The sequence below is a fragment of the Dipodomys spectabilis genome, unplaced genomic scaffold (assembly GCF_019054845.1).
Source record: "Dipodomys spectabilis isolate Male_0828 unplaced genomic scaffold, ASM1905484v1 ptg000287l, whole genome shotgun sequence".
Taxonomy (NCBI): domain Eukaryota; kingdom Metazoa; phylum Chordata; class Mammalia; order Rodentia; family Heteromyidae; genus Dipodomys; species Dipodomys spectabilis.
The window spans coordinates 3,121,072-3,142,709 of record NW_024870964.1 but is presented as its reverse complement, the minus strand read 5'-3'; the positions used below and the strand labels follow the sequence as shown (position 1 = coordinate 3,142,709).

The 21,638-nt window shown below is 34.8% G+C and overlaps 1 non-coding gene across 1 annotated transcript; it reads left to right on the top strand.

The window, feature by feature from the left end:
• Positions 1-1,297: 1,297 nt before the first annotated feature.
• On the top strand, positions 1,298-1,401 carry LOC122126657. The gene has a single exon (XR_006150990.1). It is a non-coding gene; the product is annotated as a U6 spliceosomal RNA (small nuclear RNA).
• Positions 1,402-21,638: the final 20,237 nt, after the last annotated feature.

Below are 21,638 nucleotides of genomic sequence, written 5' to 3'. Positions count from 1 at the left end.
GAAATGCTGGATTGATTTATGCTGATTCTATTTGTGTAGACACATCTAAAATCACTGGCCAAGTCCAGGAGCACCTAAATGAAATGCCATCATTTTTTTGTCAGTTGGTATAATTGTGTTCTACACATTTATTGACAGGCTACAAATTATTCTCAAACTTGAAAACATTAAAAATAATTCTTTTTTTTCTTGGCCAGGAAATCAGCAAGACCTCAGTCAGCATTTCTCACATAGGAATTTTCACATGGGTTAGTTAAATGTATATGTAGAGTCCAGTTTCCTGAGGACTCACTCATCTGCCTAGGAATTCATGCTTGGCTGTTGGAAAAAGAGCTCAAGTAAGGATGCCATTTAAAGCCTTTTAACTTTACTCTTTACCAGGGTATTCTCCTGCTACTTTGGTTGTTGAGAGTGTCTACAGAAGTAAGCATTCTGTGAGGAGCAGGGAGACACCATATGACTTATACTTACTCTAAGTGACTTGCTATCCCTTGTACTGCATTTTGTAAGTCAAATCTCTCTAAAACTACCAGTTTTAAGAGATAAGAGGAGTGGTAAAAGAACTCTTAGAGACAAATACATTTTCAATATATATTGTTCCAAGTATTCAGTTTAAGGCATATTCAAAAACTGGTGAAACTTTTGTTGGCTGTAATTATGTGTCTTTCTCCATGTGTGCATGTATACATGTGTATGTATATGTGTGTAAATAGTAACATACATGTGTACATTATGGCTTATATCATCATTTATTCCTTGCTAACAAATAAAGTAAGGAATCCCTAAAGTATTAACAGAAACTGTGTAGTTAAAGTCTTAATTCTTCACTCTACTTCTTTACACAAATACTTTGCAACTTCTCATTAATAAAGTTTCCTTAAAATCTGAAATGTACATACTTAGTACATAATGTCTGCTACCATAAATCTTAAATACTTTGCAGAAAAGTTTTATACCTGCCAAAGAGTCCTATTTTTGGCATATATAAGCAAAATCCCAAAATTAAGCATATTAAAAACATTAAAACTTTTAACAAGCCTTAACACTTGCTGCAATGTTCATTTTGACAGGTTCCTTGTATAGAATAATTGAATTCCTCCTCTTACACATCTCTTGAACTACAAATTTCTGGAATTATTTTGTTTTTGGCATGTCTATATTGATTTTATTCTTCAAGTGTGCTTATAAAGAAATACATGATTCTAAAATTTCACAATTCTTTTGAACTTACTTTCTGTTGAATTGTCTAGTTTAATAAAATTAATAAAAATTATACGTTATATATAAAAAATGTTCTGTGCTCAAGTTAGCATCACATACACTAACATTGGAATGATACAGAGAAGATTAGCATGCCCCCTGCACAAGGATGACATGCAAATCCATGGAGCCCATATTTTTACAAAAACAGATGTTGAAAGGTATATGGCCACAGGGAATCGTACTGCATTCTTGGTGGGAGTGTAAACTTGTTCAACTACTTTGGAAAGCAGTATGGAGGTTTCTCAAAAGACTCCACATAAAACTCCTCTATGACACAGTAATCCCACTTTTGGGGATTTACCCAAATGATCATAAACAAGACCATACTAAAACTACCAGCACTACTATGGTTATTGTAACATTATTTACGATAGCTAAGATATGGAACCAATCCAGATGACCTCATTAGATGAATGGATCAAGAAAATGTGGTATATATACAAAATGGAATTCTATGCCTCCATCAGAAAGAATGACATTGCCCAATTTCTTAGGAAATAGAAAGACTTGAAAAAAAATTATTTAGTGAAGTAAGCCACGTCTAAAGAATCATAGGTCCCATGATTTCCCTTATTTTCAATAACGAATATATGTCTGGGATAAGCAGAAAAGTTCAAAAGATATGTGCATATAACCAGATAAGATGATGTTAAAGAAATTGAACCCCAAGATAGGGACACAAGTTGTTTTTTGTTTCTTGCTATTGTTTCTAACATACTTATAATGTGCGATGTCATTTTTTTTTCTTTGTATGTTTCTCCCCACGCCATAACCCATGTTTTCTCTGTATTTGAAGTTGGTGCACTTACATCTTGTATGTATGCTTCTCTAATTTGGAGAGGGGAAGGGAAAAATATGCTCAAATAGGGATACAGGTTGACCCATTGTAACAATGCGACGCACAAGACACTATGTTGCAAAATTAACTTTACAATTTAGGCAGAGGAAGGAAGGGGGAGGGGAGTGTATTTGTGGAGGTGGGAGGGAAGGGATTGTAGGGAAAATATAAAGGAGGAGGTAACAATGCTTGTTAGGAAATGTACTAGTCTCCTTTTTCATGTAAATTTGACCCTTCTGCATAGTATTATTAGAATAAAAACATAAAAATGTTCTGAGATGGAAGAGTTTATTTCCTCTATTTTACCCATATAATATTGTTAACAAAGAAATTAATGCAGAACACTGAGATGAAGGTAATTTGAATAAATGTGTGTGTGTGAGTGCAGCAGCGTGCAAGCAAACATGCGCATGCATGCGAAAACATGCCATGTATGTATATTGGTGTGCTCAGAGTTTAAAATCAGGGATTCACGGTCTTGCTAGGCCTTTCCTATCTAGATTGGTGAGGTACTAATATAAGCTACATCTCAATTCCTGGCTCTTTGCTAGTTAATTAAATATTTTGAAAAATAATTCATTGAAGTTTTTTTTTTTTGGGGGGGGCCTGATTGGCTCCCAAGTGTTATCCACAGATCTCAGTCTCCTGAGCAAATATTCAGAGTAGATAGGATTATAAGGGTGACCAGCCAGCACAAGGCTTTTAGAATAATTTTAAAAATAAAAGAAATTTTATTTCATGGGATCCTGTTTTATCATCACCTAATTTGAAAGACTTTTGGAGTGATTATATGCCAATTTAATTCGTTTGGAGATTAAAAGACAGTAAGTGATGATATTTAAAAATTTTAGTACTTTTTAAAAAAGAAAGTGGAACTGTGGGACAGAAGAAATTTGGCTGTCTTCCGACTTCAATTTGTAAGCTCAGCTCTGTGCATGATAACCAAATTTCACCATTACAGTCTGTATTGAAGACAAAATATGACAAAAAACAATCACTATGGGCAATATTTGCTATGCTATTATTTCTTGGACAATATGAATATTGAACTGAGAGTGTAAGAGAATGGAGAGATTTTACCCACCTTTTTGGTATTGCTGAAAGACTTTTGGAAAATTTGACTCATTTCCTTCCTCACTGTGTGTGTCTTTGGGCCATGCACTTACTGTCTTTTACTACAATTTTTCCTAACACTAAACTGGTAATAACATTAGCATTATAGCAAATGTTATCTTAAGAATTAAGAAAATAAAACTTGTGAAACACTTAACATAAACCTATGAATGAGCTTTGAGTTTAGCCAGCATTCTTTTTTAAATACTAAATAGAATGTGATAAGTAGTACAGAAACCATTACATGTAGTGTGAGCAACCAGAAGTAATATCTATTGACCATGCTCTGCTTCCAAGGAAGAAAGGTGGATAACTGCTCATACTGTAAATCAAACAGGTAATCTTATGTAGTGATAGTGTAAAAATATCAGGGACAGAATGATGAAGGAATGTTGTAGACTGAGGTGAAATCCATATGAAAATGTGCAAAACTGATAAAACATAAAAGTATCTGAACAGTATATTGTGTTTTACATCATTTAAGTTACATCGCAAAGATAAGGAAGACCTAGAAGAATAAATTTTCTTTTTGATATTCTATCATAGGTCCTTAGAAGGATGAACACTTTCCTCATTCTTGTAGAGGCATCATCATATGAGGGGAACTATATTTTTGTTTGCTTCCTTCCGTTTATTCTTCAGTTTGAAATCTGAACTACATGAGACTGAAAGAAACCAAGTGAAATCAGTCATGTAGGCTTTGGAAAGAACAATCAAAGTAAAATAAATAAAATATATATAGCCTTGTAAATTGAGTTATATAGTCTCAAGCATTAACAGAAAATGATTAAAACAATATCACTTTATTAAAAATTTAAAAATGTTAGGTGCTGCTTAATTTTTTCCTTTCAACTACCTTGAATTAATTATTGATTGTCTATAAAGAGATTAAAGATGAGATTAACAAGAAACTTGATTAAAAATGGACAAAAGTTCTGAATAGACATGTTTTCCAAAAAGCCCTGAAAATCGCCTGTGGATTTACAAATTTGTATTTAATACAACTTCTATGCTGGCTTAATGCTTTGTGAGCAGAAGCCATTAGAGAAATGCAATTCAAAATTACTATGATACTACTTCTTAACTATTATAACTCTTATCAAAAATATCCAAGGAACCACTTGTGGTGGCAAAGGCTGGTAATTCCAAGTGATTGGAGGTTGGAGTAAAAGGATTTTAGTTTAAGGCCAGTCTGGGATACTGCACACAGTAAAAACCTGCCCTTTAAAAAAACTTAAAAGGTAATAATGTTGGCTGGCAACACTGTGGATAAAAGGAAATTTTCTACACTCTTGGTCAAAATACATGTTAGTGTTCTCGTTGTAGAAAGTAGTATGCACTTTTCTAAAGAAATCCAAAGTTGAAATATCATCTGACCCACCAATCGTGTGATTATTTCTCTCTGGGTAACTCATAAATATATCTGTAGTTCATTGTTATTCACATTATTCACAACAGCCAAGATATAAATCGAAGTCCAGTGTTCAACTACAAACTAATAAAGCAACTGTGGTTACATGCACAAATATCTTTTTCTGTTGATCCCAAAGTAATTTTTTTATTATTTTCCTGTTTCCATGTGATTAACCTCCAAATTAGAAATCCAGATATATGATTTAATTTTACCAAAACTATTTATTGAGTATAAGGACCTTCTACTCTCTACATTCTTCACACTAAGATCACCAAATATGATGAGTCTGAAATAATTAGTCTCTTTTTGACCTATGTTAATATTCTTTACAATGTGAGGGAAATGTTTAAAAAGTAGTATTTGTTTTAGCTTAATTGCTCTGAAGAGACAATAAATGATATTATCAAAGCTCAAAAATGATTTGATTTAAAATTTAGAATTCAGTAAATGGTTTTGACCACTCTGGTTAGTGGAGCCTTCACTACAACCTCATGAGACAATTTATATTGATGAAGCAAAAATCTGAGGTTAAATATTTATGAATAAAAAAAATCATGTCATTCTGAATATGTAGAGTTACATATGAAACATAGAAAATTTAGCTTTTAAATACCTAAATATGCTAGTACATTTAATTGCAGGGTAAGTATTTGTTCTGAAAGGAGATAAAATTGCACTTATTTTGAAATGAAAACTTAAGTATTTATTTGAATAAAAGACAATGTTTAATATATCACTCATTCAAGAAACAAGATGTACAGTTAGTTGCTTTTCATGCCAATTATGTTCTCTAAACTTAGTACAAATACTAGATTAGTAAACCTAATTCATTGCTTTGTGGGGAAATAGCAATTCCGTTTCCTAAAACTCATGACAATAACTTTTTCTCAAACAATTGCTAAGTAACTGTTTTATAATTTTTGTCATGGAATCTTATTTGATAAATTTTTATTCATTAAGTTAAATAATTGGCAAACAATATAAATTATGCATGGACAAAGTTTATCCAACACGAGTTTTTTTTTTTCAGAAGACAGATCATGGCTCTCTTAAAGAACACTAGAAGGCTGTGTGTTCTTTATTAATTTTTAGTGATTTTCCTAATGGATATTAATTGTCAGAAGTGACAATTCCATAATATATTTAACATATCTGATTATACTCCCTCTATTTCCTTCTCATAACTCCTTCCTCCAAAGATCTTCTGTTTTTCACAAAAAATTACATCTTTATACATTCGCATATAAACTAATTTGGAAGATTTAAGCTGAACTGCAAATTAATTCAAGATGTACAGTAAATTAATAGGATGAATAAAAACCTGAATATTTTCTTTAACTTTTGAATTGAGCTATCATTATTATTTTGGTTAGGGTTAGGATCCCAGACAAAATTAGAATTAAGATTAGAGAAATAGAAAATTTAGGTTCATCACAGGATGACCCATTGCAACAATGATACTCACATTCACTATGTTGAAAATGAAGTTTACACCATGAGAAAGGAGGGGTAAGGGATGTGCGGAGGGATGGGATAGTGGCAGAACAAGAAAGAAATGGGTAACAATGCTCAACAAGAAACATACTCCTTACCTTACACATGTAACATATCCCTCTTTAAAGCATCTTTTCAACAAAATAAAATTTTTTAAAAAATAATGAACAATAAAACCTGACAGGAAATAGAAAAACACTTAACATTTTATGTTCAAAATGCAAAAAAAATTTAGACCTACACGCTGAGCAAGCGTTAGGATAAATATGAAAAAAGTGGCTTGCTATTAACATGATGATTTGGTTTTATGTAGGCTTAGGATTAGGCAAGGTGTGCCAGTTAGAGTGGAGTTAGGATGAAAAAAACATGTAATACATTGTGTAAAACTGCCACATATTTTAAGAAGGATGAATGAAAACCAGTCTCTGTTACTTTAAACATTCAGATACAATTTGGTTTAAAGTGTGAGATACTTTTTTGTTCTGGTTAGGGTTAGGGAAGGATAAGCTTTAAGGTAAATTTTCGTTTTCCAATAAGAAGTAGAACCCCCAAAAAATGTGCTATTGAATAGAATCTAGACAATTTTCCTTACAATAACCATTTGGTGTTAAATCAGAATGTGATTTGCATTAGGTTTCTGGTTAACCGGGGATGAGGATATAGTTAAGAAATGGGTTAAACTAGTGGCTCGCGCCTATTATCCTAGCTACTCAGGTAGCTGTTTTCTGAGGATCTCAGTTCAAAGGTAGCCCAGGCAGGAAAGTCCATGAGACTCTTATCTCAAATTAACCACCATAAAACACAAAAGCGGTGCTGTGGCTCAATTGGTTAAACGCACACCTTGAGCTAAAAACTCAGGGATCATGCCCTTGCCCAGAGTGCAAGCCCCATGACTGACAAAAAGAAAAAAAAAAGAATTAAATATTAAGTAATGCTGAACCTTTTTTTCTGTTCTAGGAATTCACGAAAAGCTGGGATAATGGAAGTACAATGTATTTCATAATATCAGGATTTGAGATCAATGGGTATAATGATTCCTGTTATGGAACAAAATACATTCAGAGTTAAGAGTGAAAAAATCTTTAGGGTTTACAGAAAACCTGCAATTTATTTCAAGAATTACCAGTGGAATTTCAGTTAGGATTGCACAAAATGAGCATTTTTCATAAATTTTAGAATTGGGATACGATTAGTGTCAAGGTTATGGTTAGGATTCCAGCGATGGTTAGGCTTAGAGTGAAGGAGAAAAAAATGAGGGTCAAAATGAAGGTAAATTTTAATATGGGCCTGGTAAGAATTAAAATGAATGCAAACTAGAGTATTGCTATTAATATTAGAATCTACTTACAATAAGGCTGATGGTTATTCTCAATGTTCCAGTTAAGAAATATTAAGTTTAGGGTTAGAAAATGACTAAGATATTGGAAAAAAATGAAACTTACGTTTGGAAGGATGAGTGAAAACTAGTGTACTTGCTTTAGTGTTAGTATTGTCATATAATTTGGATTAAGATTAGGGTCAGTAATTTCTTCTGATTATATTTATATATAAGAAAGCTTTTAGTATAAAATTGTGTTCACTAAAAAGTAGAAGCAAATATGCAAGGCTGAATAGTAACTAGAACATTATCATTATATTTATTTCTCAGTGATCATTCTTGTAGTGATTAATGAGAGTTTTCCAGCCAAGTTTAGGTTGAGAGTTAGCGTTAAGTAATGGACTTGATGGTAAGTAAATCTGAAACTGTTTTCAGATACAGTGGTTCAGGAAAAGGTAGAATCAATGGAAACTACAGTATTTTTCCTGGTAAGAGAATTTGAGGACAAGTAATATAATGGCTTATATTAGGGAAGAAGATAACTTTAGAGGTAGAGTCAGAAAATTTGTGGGAATTAGAGCAAACTGAAACTCATTTCCAGAGTGAAAACTAGAGTATTCATTAGAATGATTAAAAACTAGTGTTTTTCTTAAACATTAGAATTGGATTATCATTAGGGTGAAAGTTAGGTTTTAGTTCCAGCTAGGCTTAGAGTAAGCATTAGGAAAATGGAAAAATTAGGGTCAAACTGAAAGTAAATCTTTGAATCACAAATAGAGTTAGAATTAGGATGAATGTGAAATAGAAAACTGCTAATAATATTAAGATTAGAGTATGATTAGGGTGAGGGTTAACATCAATATTCCAGTTAGGGTTAGGGTTACAATAAAGACAAGATAATGAGTGAAACCACAAGCTATTTTTAGAAAGATGAGTTGAATTGAAGTTAGGATGAATAAAAACTAATGTATTTGTGTGGCTTTTAGACTCCAAAGGCCATTAGTTCTAGGTTTAGATTTACTTTCCTAATTCAGTTTAGGTTTAGGATTAGGGAAGAGTAAGCTTTAAGGTAAAACTGAATTTCTACTAACACTTTCAAGTAATGTAAGTGTGAAATTTAACAAAAAATAGTTTCCCTAATTTTCCTATTCAGGGTTCAATAGGGTTAAATTTAGAGTTAGGTTTCTAGTAAGGATTAGATATATAGTTAGGGTTTGGAAGTAGAGTAGATTTTAAGTAAACCTGCAGCTTCTTTTTGGATATACAGGAGTTCAGTAAAAGTTGAGATCAATGAAAACTATGGTATTTTTCATGATATGACGATTTGAGGTTAATGATTCCTAATAGGGAACAAGATAGATTTCAGGGTCCAAGTTAGGGAATCTGTATTATTTGGAGCAAATTCCAAATCATTTCAAAGACAATGGGTATCTGTAAGTATGTATCTAAACTCGAGTAATTTTCATTAATTTTAGAATTGGGTTACTATTATCATCAAGGTTACTCTTAGGGTTTTGACCAGGATTAGAGTTAAGATTAGGGAAATGGAAGTTGAGAACTTGAGTGACTTACTTCATTTGTGTATATATATGCACTATTCTAAGGCTTTAACTCAAGGCTTGAGTTCTGTTCCTGAGCTTTATGCTGTAGGCTACAAGCCACGAATCCACTTCCAGCTTTCTTTGGCAGTGAATTTGAGACAAGAATCACACAGACTTTCCTATCCAAGCTGATACTGAACTGAGATGCCCAGACCTCTGCCTTCTGATTAAAGTTAGAATTAAAGGCATGAGCTACCAGTGCCCAGGAAAGTGCTTGATTTTATTGATTGTTTTTATTTATGTTTGAGATCAAAACTTGAATTCAATATCTGAGAGCTTTGCTCACGAGGTAGACAATGCCACTTGAGCCATAGCTCCCAAAATGATTATTTTAAATAGCTGGAAATCATTAAATTTTCTTCAGATGATAGGCATTAGAACAACATTACTGTTTTTCTAAAACTCATCCTAATAAAAAAAGATTTATAGACACTAGAGATGATCTGAGCACATTCTCATGCTTTGCTTCTAATTGCATAACATTTTAGGGACATGATTTTTAATCATTATTTTGAGTTATCATTAAATAATGAGTTATCATTAAATAAATCAGTTAATGCATACAGTATACTTTGATCAATGCCAAGCCTGTCAACATTCTCATCCATCCCTCCTCTATGAATATCTTCCTTCACTCTTCATAATTTTGTAGGAAATGTACTGGATTCCTCTCTGCACTTCCTCCAATTCCTCTTGGTCATTCTACCTTTTCTCCCTTGACCTCTCTTTTGACTACCCACTTCCATATTATCCATCAACTCTACTAAACATTTACTGTCCTTGTACTGCAGTAACCGACACATGCAAACTGATGTAAAAGATTTTCAGGGTTATTGGCTAGCCATAGATTCCTGAATATGAGTTATTTGCTCCTTCTCTTTGTCTATTCATGCCTTTGAGTAGTGATTGTGCAGATTCATTTGTACCATTTGCTACACAGAAAAGAGATGAACTACTTGTACATATATTTACATACATGTATATACATACATACATGGATATATGCATTTTATATTTTCAAGAATTATGGAGCTAACAAAACTCGCATGCATTTTCCTTCCTTTTAAATTCTTTCAAAGCCTAAATAACTTTGTCTCTTTAGAACACCTAATTTTAAAGAGAATATCACCATCTCTGAACTGTCAGTGGCCTGGAAATTAGATGTTCAAATAGGAGAAACTTATTTAGGCTTTTTGGTGGGAGAGAGGAGTATTACTAGGGTCCTATCCAGGAGTTCTCTGCTTGCTAGACAGGACTTTTGTTGTATAGCACCAAGCTGCTCAACCACTGTTGCCATACTTCTAGTCCATATTATTTGCTTGAGATCTTGAACTTTTTGCACAGGTGTGATCTTAGATTGACTGAGACTTTGTTACCTATGCCTCCCACATAATTAGCTAGGATTTCAGATGTGAGTCACGATGGCCAGCTCATTTGTTGAGATGGGAGATGGCTGTCTTGGCAGTTATTTTTGTGGTCTTGCCTCAGACCATGATCCTTGTCATTTCTTCTTCCCAATCAGCTGGGATTTCAGAAGTGGACTACTATACTTGGTGTACATGACACCTTCTTTTTTTTGAAGAAGAAGTTTTTTTGTAAAAATATTGTATAGAGGGGTTATAGTTACTTGAGCATTGCAATGAGCGCATTTTCTATCAAGCAGTTTTACCTATTCCTCTGTTTTTCCCTACCCCCCTTCCCTCCCACCTCCACAACTTCACTCCGCCTCTCCCCTCTTTCCTGCTTCCCTGCCTAAATTGTAAATTTCTTTTCTCAACATAGTCTCTTATGCATGTCATTGTTACAATGGTTCGGCCTGTATCCCTACTTAAACATTTTGTTTTTTCCCTTCTCCTCCCCAAGCTAGAGAAATGTGTATACAAGATGCGGGGCACTGACATCAAATACAGTGAAAACAGGGGTTATACCATGGGCAAGGAACATACAAAGAAACAAAAAAAATCACATGGTTGATTATAAATCCCTATCTTGGGGTTCATTTCACTTCACATAATCTTATCTGGTCTTATATACATAGCTTTTGAACTTTTATCCTTGTCCCAAATGTATACTAGTTATTTCAAATAAGGAAAACAAAGGACCTATGTTTCTTTGGGTCTGGTTTACTTCATGTAATATAATTTTTTCCAAGACTCCAGTTATAGCTCCTATGACCCAGCAATCCCATTTTGGGGCATTTACCAAATGATCACAAACAAAACCATACTAAGCTACCAACACAACGATGTTTATTGCAGCATTATTTACCATAGCTAAGATATGGAACCAACCTAGGGGCCCCTCAGTAGATGAACTGATCAAGAAAATGTGGTATATATACCCAATGGAATCCTATGCCTCATCAGAAAGAATGACATAGATCCATTTGTTATGAAATGGAAAGACTTGGAAAAATCATATTAAGTGAAATATGCCAGGCCCAAAAAAACATACTTCCCATGGTTTCCCTTATTTGCAATAACTAATATATGTCTGAGACAAGTAGAAAAGGTCAGATAAGTTGATCTGAGGCGAAATGAACCCCAAGATAAGGCTTCAAACATTTTTTTCTTTCTTTTGCTTGTTTCTAACATATTTATAAGATGATTTTTTGTTGCTTTTTATAGCCCTCCCCCACCGTATAACCCCTGTTTTCACTGTATTTGATGTTGGTATAATTTGTGGGGGGGAAGGGAAAACCAAATTGTTTAAATAGGGATATAGGTGGACCCATTGCAACAATGAGATGTTCAATACATTATGTCGAAAAACGAACTTTACTACTTTGGCTTGGGGTGGGGGGACGTGGGGTAGGAGAGATGGAAAGGTATGGGAAGGGGAAACAAAGGAGAAGACAACAATTCTTGATAAGAAATGTACTCATTACATTGCCCATTTAAGTGTAAACCCTCTGTACAGTATTTTCCCAATAAAAAAAGAGAAAGCGTGATATATATATATATATATATATGTATATATATGTGTGTATGTATATATATATATATATATGTATGTATGTGTGTGTGTGTGTGTGTGTGTAGTGGAATTTTATGCCTCTATCAAAAATGGCATCGCCCCATTTGTAAGGAAATGGAAAGATGTGAAAAAAATTATATTAAGTGAAATATGCCAGGCCCAAATAAACGAGTTCCCATAGTTTCCTTTGCTTGTAGTAACTAGTACATGATACCATATGACCATATAAGATGATGTTAATTAAAATGAACCCCAAGATAGGGACACAACTGATTTTTTATTCCAAGAGATTCTTATCTCTATATAATCCCCAAAATAAAGTTGGAAGGGGAGCTGCGTTTCATGTATAAAGCAACACTCATTAGGGAAAAAGGTTAAGTGAGAAGGTAAGATCCTGAGTTTAAACCACAATATCAGCACTCAAAATAGTTGATTTCTTTTCCTTGATGTTTTTATTAAATTGCTCAGAAAATAATCAACAGTTGAATATGTGGTTGATAGATGCATACAAGGAATTTGGACTGAAAATAGATATGTGCAGCTCTTCACATAAAGAAATGATAGTTGAAGAAGCTGTGGGCATGTATGAAATAAACTGAAGAAACAGCAAGGAAAGATAAGGTATGATTCTGGAAAACACAAAATTTTGAAAGAAAAAAAAACAAGTAAAATATATATCTTTTAGCAAGAACTTTGTAACACACAGACACATTTTTTTCCTTATTTCTTCTGTAAGGCATTTCAGTAAATTTTATTTTACAAAGTTAAACATGATTGACAATACTAACTGGCTTCTGTCTCAGGTAAGCAATTATTCTAGCCAATTGCTTATAATCCTAGCTACTCAGAGGACTGAGATCTCTAGATCTTAGTTCAAAACCAAGTTGAAGAGTAAAGTTGGTGAGACTTTTCTGTTCAATTAACCATGAGATAAGTGGAAGCTTCACTGTGGCTCAAAGTGCAAGCACTAGCCTTGAATAATAAATTTCAGAGGCAGAACCTAAGCCCAGAGATTTAGCTCTCTGAAATTATTCTTAAAATACTTGTTCTCAGGATTTCTTTAACTTGTCTAAAGAATGTTTTAAACTAAGGTATTTTTTATTTCATGTTATCATCATTGATATTGAGGATGTGCAGAAAACAATTATTTATAGGCAGAACTGGTTTGTATTGCTTTGTATTACACATTCCCTCTACACCCAGAGATCAGCTGGAAAGCAGATGGCCAAATCCTGGTGGTTGGCAATGAAGATACATATGTGTTCTTTGGGCAAAGAAACAAACTTATGAAATGGTAGCCTTTATATATAACACCTTAATAGTAACAATAAAATTAATGTTATTACTATTATTATTTTTTGTCATTTGTGGTGCTTGAACTCTGGGTCTGGGCATTGTCCCTCAGCTCTTCAGCTCAAGTCTAGCATTCTACCACTTGAGTAACAATGCCACTTTACATTTTCTGAACTTTTAATTGGAGATAAGGGACTCACAGACTTTCCTCCATGGACAGGCTTTGACTTTTTAGTAGCTAGAATTACAGGTGTGAGCCACTGGCCCCAGGCAGTAAAATTATTTTGAAAAAGAAAAAAACCCACGATTGTATCCTTAAAAAATTACAATCTAGAAAGTGTATCTGTAATGTTAGTTGTGTCAAGTCACCATCGGCAGCAATCATTTTTAGATCTCACTCTGTCCTGTCTAATGCCAGATAATATTTCATTAATTTATTTTACTTTTTCCTAACAAAGTTCATCATGAATGGCTACAGCAAAATTTTCTTGTGAGCATCAACAATTCTTCAACATATTTATTTCAAAAAACAGCATTTTGCATTTGGCTGTTGTTGTTGTTTAATTTTGCCAGTGCTGGGGCTTGAAATTAGGGCCTGGGCCCTCTCCCTGAGCTTCTTTGATACAGACTAGCACTCTACCATTTGAGCCACAGTACCAATTCCAATTTTTCTGCTTATGTCATACTGAGGAATCAAATCAAGTGCTTCATGCATGGGAAGCCAGCACTCTACCAGTAACCACATTCCCAGTTATTGGGACTTTTGTTGTTGGTGGTGTTGTTGTTTTAAGATAGCATTTTACTATGTGTCCTTCTGTTGGCCTAAAACATAGGCTGGTCTCAAGCTAACTTCTAAATCATCCTCTCAAGTTCAGAGATTACAAACATTGACCACCATATTTGGCTCAGGATTCTTGGTGAGAAAATACTCTTTCAGATATAGAAAGAGTTATTCTGTCTTCCTTGGACTCAATGGATTTTGCATTCTGCATTTTAATCACATTCTGTCCTGGTGTGTTTCCACTTCTAGATCAATAGAAATATTTCAGGATCAGAACTTGAAGCTGATCCCTGCCATCCAACAACATCACATTCTTGTGAATAGCACTAGCTGGCCTCATGAGCATAGCAGCCAGGTGGAGCTCAGCTATCTGATGGCCTTGGGCTCCAAAAGTGCAATTATTTCTGTGCCCAGACTGAAATTTATCATAGGTAATTTTGATTTATTCCATTCTATTATCAGCTAAATTCTATTCTCAGCTTTGTATGCTTTAAAATCTCTTAAATATTAATTACTATTTTCCTACATTCTCAAACATAACATCTATGTCTTACTCTAAAATTCATTCAAACATGCAAAAATATTAATGTAGTGCTGTCCAACTATGGCTCATATTTTAAAACCTGGCTACTTTAGAGGAAAAATCGGAGGATCCTGGTTTAAAGCAACCTATGCAGAAAAATCTGAGATATTTCTCCAATTGAGAAACCAAAATCCAGAAGTGGAGATATGGCTCTCGTGGTAGAGTATCAGCTTTGCGCAAAAAGACTAAACAGGAATATTAAGTCTACTTTTGACTCCATTATTTACTCATGGAACTCACACACACACACACACACACACACACACACACACACACACACACATACACACACACACAGACAAACACACAGACATAATCTACATTCTCTTTGCCTCCCCTTCTTGAGCAGTATTCAGTGCCATTAACTTAATGCATGTTTTCTCCAAATTATTATGGTAGGGAATAAACTATATTTGCATTTATGATAATGCACTTTTTTGTACTTTTTGTTTTGCGTTTTTTGTACTTATGTGAGAGAACAGTGTTTTGTGAAGACTAAACAGAAATTAATGTGTCAGTAAGTGGGTAGGTTACAGACTGAAAAATGCAGATAATACCACTTTAAATTTTATTTCTCAAAATTTAAATATATGTACATATGTATGTATTTAAAATTTCTGCCAAGATTTTATTTCCATTAACAATAATTAATTTTTTTCCATTATATAAATTTAACATATTGTACGTCTCATAGTAGATTTATATTTATAGATTTCCTTTCCTAGGAGACAAGGCTCTGCAGTGTAAATCTGGCTTTCCTCAACTCCTAATTGTATCTGGCATTACCATGTGGTATTATAGTACCATGTCCAGCTATATTATTTACATTTTGTACAGTAGAATATTAATATGAACAGCTTTAAGTCACATATCTTCATGAGTATGAATGAATTTCTTGCAAAAAAAATGTTATAGAGTTACTGAGTGAAGCCAATTATGGTAGATATGCCTGTAATCACAGCACCCAGGAGGATTGTAAGCTTAAGAGCAGCCTGAGCTACACAGCAAGTCCCTTTTAAGACAAAACAAAACAACAACAACTTTTGAGCTTGGAAGTGGGAAAGTATTGTTAAGTGGGGTGATAGGAACCTACAAAATTGTGTGTGTGTGTTTGTGTATGTGTGTTTGTGTTGTGTGTGTGCATGCGTGTGTGTGTGTGTGTGTGTGTGTACTTGTGCTTGTGCTGGTCCTAGGGCTTGAACTCAAGGCCTGCACACTGTTGCTGAGCTTTTTGCTCAACCCTAGCACTCTACAACTTGAACCAAACTCCACCTCAAGCTTCTTTAGAGGTCAATGGAAATGAGTCTGCTCCATTTTCCTGTTCCTGCTTAGAACCTTGATCCTCTTTTCTCTGCCTCTTTTGTAAGATAACAGGCATGAGCTGTATAGTTGCTGTATTACTGTTAAGTAATATAGTAAACATCATACCAGTTTATACTCCTTCCAGCAGTGTTTGAGTGTTGCACACACACCTAAGATAAAACCCACTCTAGGTTTGATGACATCCAGATCTCATAATGTGAGATATGTATTGTTATGCTCACTTTAACTATGAAGACTTTGAGCTCCAGAGAGTTTAGTTAATTTTGAGTCCCTATCTCATATACAGTGGAGCCTGTATTCAAGTTCAACTAGGTCTGTTTATTTCAGAAAACATGGAGTCATCATGTGTTCTAGTCAACACGTGTTCTAGCAAGTACTTCTCCTTAAAAGCACAGTTCTGTGCCTGACAGCTTACTTTTCTCTCTCTTTAACTGTTTGCACCCCTGTTCATAAGCTAGGCAAAGCACACATGATGAGAAGAGCCATTTTTGAAGGGGAAATTGATAATGGGTTTTGAACTTGGTATCAAATACATATTAGTTGGATCTTCCATTTGAGTTATGCCTGCAGCACTATATTTCTGGTTTTTTTTCTTTTGTATTATTATTACAAAGATGAGTTACACAGACTTTATAGTCATATAAGTGAGGTATGGATATATTTCTTTTTTGAAATGTCACCCCTTCCCTTGCTCTCTCAATTTTTCTCTCTCACTGGTTTGGTTTTATTAACTTCTCCTCCCGTCCTCCTGCTCCTGCTCCTGCTCCTCATCCTCCTCCTCCTCCTCCTCCTCCTCCTCCTCCTCCTCCTCCTTCTCCTTCTTCTTCTTCTTCTTCTTCTTATTATTATTGTTATTATTATCATTATTTTGCTTTAGAGGGGATAGTTACATACGTGTGGTAATGACTACATTTCTTTTGTAGTTGTTTTTGTTTCAGTCAGTAATCAGGCTTGAACCAAGGGCCTGAGCACTGCCTTTGAGCTCTTTTGCTGAAGAATGGCACTCGTATTGAGCCACAGCTCTACTTCCCTGAGTGCATTTCTTTTTGGACAATGTTACCCTTTCCCTTCATCTCTTAGTTTTCCCGTCCTTCCCCACAAATAAGTTGCATAGGTCATTTTCAATATAATACCAATTGAATACCACTGTTGCACATGTTCATCATTTGTCTCTCTTTAATATGACCCCTCCTTTAACTTCTCAAAGAGAGATAAATGAAGAAACATGACAAAAATGAAAGAAAATAAAGAAAAATATCATCTTGTTTCTGTTTCCTGGTCACTGGCTATTTTTGAGATAAAATGTGTTTGTGTGTTTGTGTGTGTGTGTGTGTAAATACTTGGGCTTGAAATCAGGGAGTTGACTTTTAACTTTTTATTCAAGGGTAACTGTATGTGTGTGTGTGTGTGTGTGTGTGTGTGTGTGTGTGTGTGTGTGTAATGGAGCTTGAACTCAGGGAGCTGACCATTAGTTTTTTAACTCAAGGGTAGCCGTATACCACTTGAACCAACCTTCACTTCTTGATTTCGAATGGTTAATTGGAGATCAAAATTTCACAGATTTTTCTAACCTGGTCTAGCTATAATCCACTTTCCTCAGATCTCAGCTAGAGTTACAAGTGTGTACCACTGGCCGTGATTGGCTTACATTCTTTTTGTTAAGTACTTGAAGTGTAAAAGACAGTTGCAACCATAGTAAAAAAGAAATCCATTTAAATTTCCCAGCTTCATTAACTTAATACTTTGTCACATATGATATGTACAGAAAAACATTTTTGTTTTTTTTTCTTGTTTTTTTCTTCATGATGAACTTGATTTTATATAGCTTTTAACCTAGTAAATATTGATGAGAATATGTCAGATGGCATTAATGACCTTTTGTTGTCTTTCATAAGGAAATGGTGCAAACTAACACTTGTGATAAATTTGTGTGCAGGACCCTGATAATATATCCACATTCTTAGCCAGAAGACAGCAGTGACTGTTACAAATCATCTAGATCTGACAAAACCCTGACTCAGGCCTTATTACCACATTCCTGTATGTCCTGTTAGAGTATAATCCTAACTCTCCAGTGAACATTACAGAACCTTTCTGGACCTTCTCAGGACACAGCCAAGGTCACCAGTCAGGCGTGGCACCTACAGTGTGATGGAAGACTGGTGACAGCTTCCTAAGATGGAACAACACAGGAAATGTTATGTCCTTAAGCTGTCTTCAGTCCATAGGGTTCCTCATTGAGCATTCGACCCTAAGATTTAAGGAGAAATCAAACTCTCACTTCCTTGTGCCACTTGTGGACCTGTATATCTTCTGCTGCTGTCATCTGCTGTGGAAAGAAATGATCTGAGCTCTATAAGCCATTTTGCTTCTTCTCTTAGGGTAAGTCTGGCTTCTATACTTAGAAGAAAAGAAATGTAGTGATATAAAATAGCAAACTTAACCTTTTTCTAGTCTATTTTATTACCCAAATATGTTTTCAGATTCTATCAATAATTATTATCAGTAAGAGGCACTTAATTACAGTCATTTTCTCAAGCTCCTAAGCTGTGTGAGAGAAACAACAGCAAGTGTGAAGGGTCTTCCAGTCTAACTTCTTGACCAGGGAGGAGTGCCTCCAAATTGAACAAAAAATACTACTTATATCTCAGATTACATGTCCAAGTTATACATACCAAAGAAAGTTAAGGACAAGAGATTAGTCTGACTTGGGAACAGTGCAGATAACAAACATATTCTATGTTAACAGAAACAAAAACAAATTTTCTTTTATTCATCTAACAAAGTACAAAGCGCTACTTTTCTCATTATCTCTTAATTGTGGTTATATGTACTTAGTACTAGCTTCTTGATAGTCCTGAAAAACTCTTTGACACAAACTCAGAAGTTCCATTAGTATCAGCTTGAGATTTTATGAAAAAAATTTAATTTTTATATTTTTAAAAATCTATTTTATTATAAAGATGCTTTATAGAGTGGTTACATTTACATGAGTAAGTTACATTTCTCATTAAACATTGTTACCCACTCCAGTGTTTATCTTCCTCTGTCCCTTCCCTCCAATCCCCCCATCCCGTTGTAAAGTTAATTTCTGCCATAGTGTCCTGTGAATATCATTGTTGCAATGCATCACCATTTAAACTTCTTTCAGCATTTTGTTATTTCCCTTCCCTCCCCCCAATCAGATAAATGAATATACAGAATGCAGGGTACCAGAATCACAGATGAGAATTGCTATGGATAAAACCAATAGGAGAAGAAAAATAACATAAAGTAAGAAAAATGAACTATCTGCAGTACATTGGTTACATCAAGCTTAACAACGAAACAAAAGAAGACCTGCCGTTTCTATGTATTAGCATTCATTTCAGTTAGCATCATTTTGTATGGTCATGTATATATTCATAACTCCTGTGCTACTATGATCCACTTTCAGGAGCAATAGGCTAATGATAATCATTGCAAGTGAAGGAAATCATAGGGCTCATGTTTCTTTGGGATTGGCTTGATTAACTTAGTATGATTCCTTCAAAGTCTTTTCATTTTCTTACAAAAGGAACGATGCCATTCTTTCTGATAGAAGCATAAAATTCCATTCTGTAAATATACCATATTTTCTTGATCCATTCATCTATTGAGGGGCAACTGGGTTGGCTCCATATCTTAGCTATGGTAAACAATGCTGCAATGAACAAAGTTGTGCTGGTAGCTTATTGTGCCCTAGTTTGAGATCATTTGGATAACTGTGAGGAGTGGGATTCCTTGATCTTAAGGGAGTTCTATATTTAGTCTTTTGAGGAACCTCCATACTGCCTCCCAGAGTGGTTAAACCAGCTTACATTCCTACCATCAGTGTAGTAGGGTTCTCATTGAGGCATATCCACCCCAGCATCTGCTATTATTTGTTTTTTTATAATGGCCATTCTAACTGGGGTGAATGGGATCCAAATGTGATTTTGGTTTTGATTTGCATTTCTTTTATGACCAGTGATGCTGAGCATCCCCCTTCTCTTTCCAAGAGGCCACACTATAACAAGTTTTTAGTGTCTCAACAGAGGCATAGAAACTTGTAATATTGTATGCTTTTTGTTGTACATTCACTTCACTTGGAGCTTCTAATGACTCCTATAACTTACAGAAAAGGTTTATACTATTTAACTTACTGAAAAAAAACACCAATTTTCAAAAAGCATAGAAAAATGTATCTTTGTCAGGGGTCCCAGTGAATACTAAGGAAGTTTCTTTACTGGGAAATTTTACTTGGTTGCTTTTTCGTTATGTCATTTGAACACAGGTTGAATTTGGGTTTCCCGGCCTACTCTTTAACAAACTAGCAACTATGTTCCTCATTGGATTTTGCTTCACAAGTTACAAATATTTTGACATATTTTTGGTTTGGTGTTTGGGGGGAGGTTGGCTTTTGAAGTACTAGTGGGCCAGTACTCAGGCTTGAACTGAGGGTCTGGAGCTCTTGCTTAGATTGCTTTACTCAATGTTGTCACTCTGCCCCTCGAACCACATCTCCACTTTTGGCTTTTTCTACTTAATTGAAGATAAGAATTTGAGGATTTATTAGCTTGGGTTGGCATAAAACTGTGATCCTCAGATACCATCCTTGTGACCAGCTAAGATTACAAGAATTATCCAGAGGATAGATATATTGTGCTCCCTATGAAACCTAAACAAGGGCACATAATTCTGAAGCATGTGTGTAAGATTATGCATTTCTCTGTACAGTATTTTCACAATAAAAAAGAAAATTAAGGGGATGGGAAGGTGGCTCAGTGGTAGAGCGCTTGCCTTGCATGCTCAAGGCCCTGGGTTTGATTCCTCAGCACCACATAAGCAAAAAGAAAAAAGCCGGAAGTGGCACTGTGGCTTAAGTGGTAGAGCACTAGCATTGAGCTGAAGAGCTCAGGGACAGCCCCCAGGCCCAGAGTTCAGGCCCCACGACCAGACCCCACCTTAAACAAAAGAAAATTAGTTAGAAAATATAGCCCTTATATGTGTGTATAAATAATATAAATGTGCAGAGGGAAATGAGGATGTATCTGCTGATTTTGAGGAAAGATTTCACCTATGGCTTTTCACAGACTGGGCTACACTGTACAGAATGCTTGAGACTAAAGGTGAGGTAATTGATGTCATCATTCCATTCATCTATATCCCTTGTTAACATGTGCATATACTGTGGTGTAATCATGATTATTTTGTGTATGAGAGGAAGTATTGGGCAGTACTGGGGTTAATTCAGGACCTAGGTACTGTTTCTTAGCTTTAATATGCGATGCTAACACTCTACTATTTGAAGCACAGCTCAGCTTTCTCGATTTACTGTTTAAATGGAGGTAAGAGGAGGTAATTTGATAACCATTCTAGAATTTTAAGCTTTAATGCTTATTAACTCAAAGGAGGATTATAAACATTCAGAATAGTGGAATGTGGCTACAACTCATTTGATTTATGTGGAAAGATGATCAGAATTCTTATGGTAAAAAAAATATATCTTCAAATTTCCAATGTTTGACTGCTATGCTAACTGGGAGGAGACATTGGTGCTGCCAGGGGTTTGAAAGTTGGTAATGAAGCAAAATATCTGGGGAGAGCATTTGCTAAGGATATAATTTCCAAGACTCATACC